The following is a 383-nucleotide window of genomic DNA, read 5'->3' as shown; positions in this document are numbered from 1 at the left end:
CCATGGCTAGAGCCTGTGACTCCAGTTGGGAATCAAAGACAATTAGGGCTGTGTGAAATTTCGCCAGCCATTTCATTTTGACACTGTTTCAACCAATTTCGAGGTTGAAACAGCAAAATCGGAAAGAAACAAAGGCCGTCAAAATAGCCTCGAAACAAAACAAGCCTAGTCAAAATGTTTCAGCCATAGGCTGGGGCTGGGAAGTCAGTTCAGCTGGGCTGCCTTCCCATCCCCAGTGCAAGATCCGGCAGGGGATGGAAAGTCAGCCCAGCTGGGTTAATTTGCCATCCCCTGCACTAGATCCCCATCCCTGACGCTAGGATCATGCCGGGGGTAGTGAGATCTAGTGCCATCTGTAGCACTAGATCGTGGGGGGGGGGGGG

This window comes from Gavialis gangeticus, unplaced genomic scaffold (assembly GCF_001723915.1).
Source record: "Gavialis gangeticus isolate Ggan-Ray unplaced genomic scaffold, GavGan_comp1, whole genome shotgun sequence".
Taxonomy (NCBI): Eukaryota; Metazoa; Chordata; order Crocodylia; family Gavialidae; genus Gavialis; species Gavialis gangeticus.
This window is presented reverse-complemented; position numbering follows the sequence as displayed.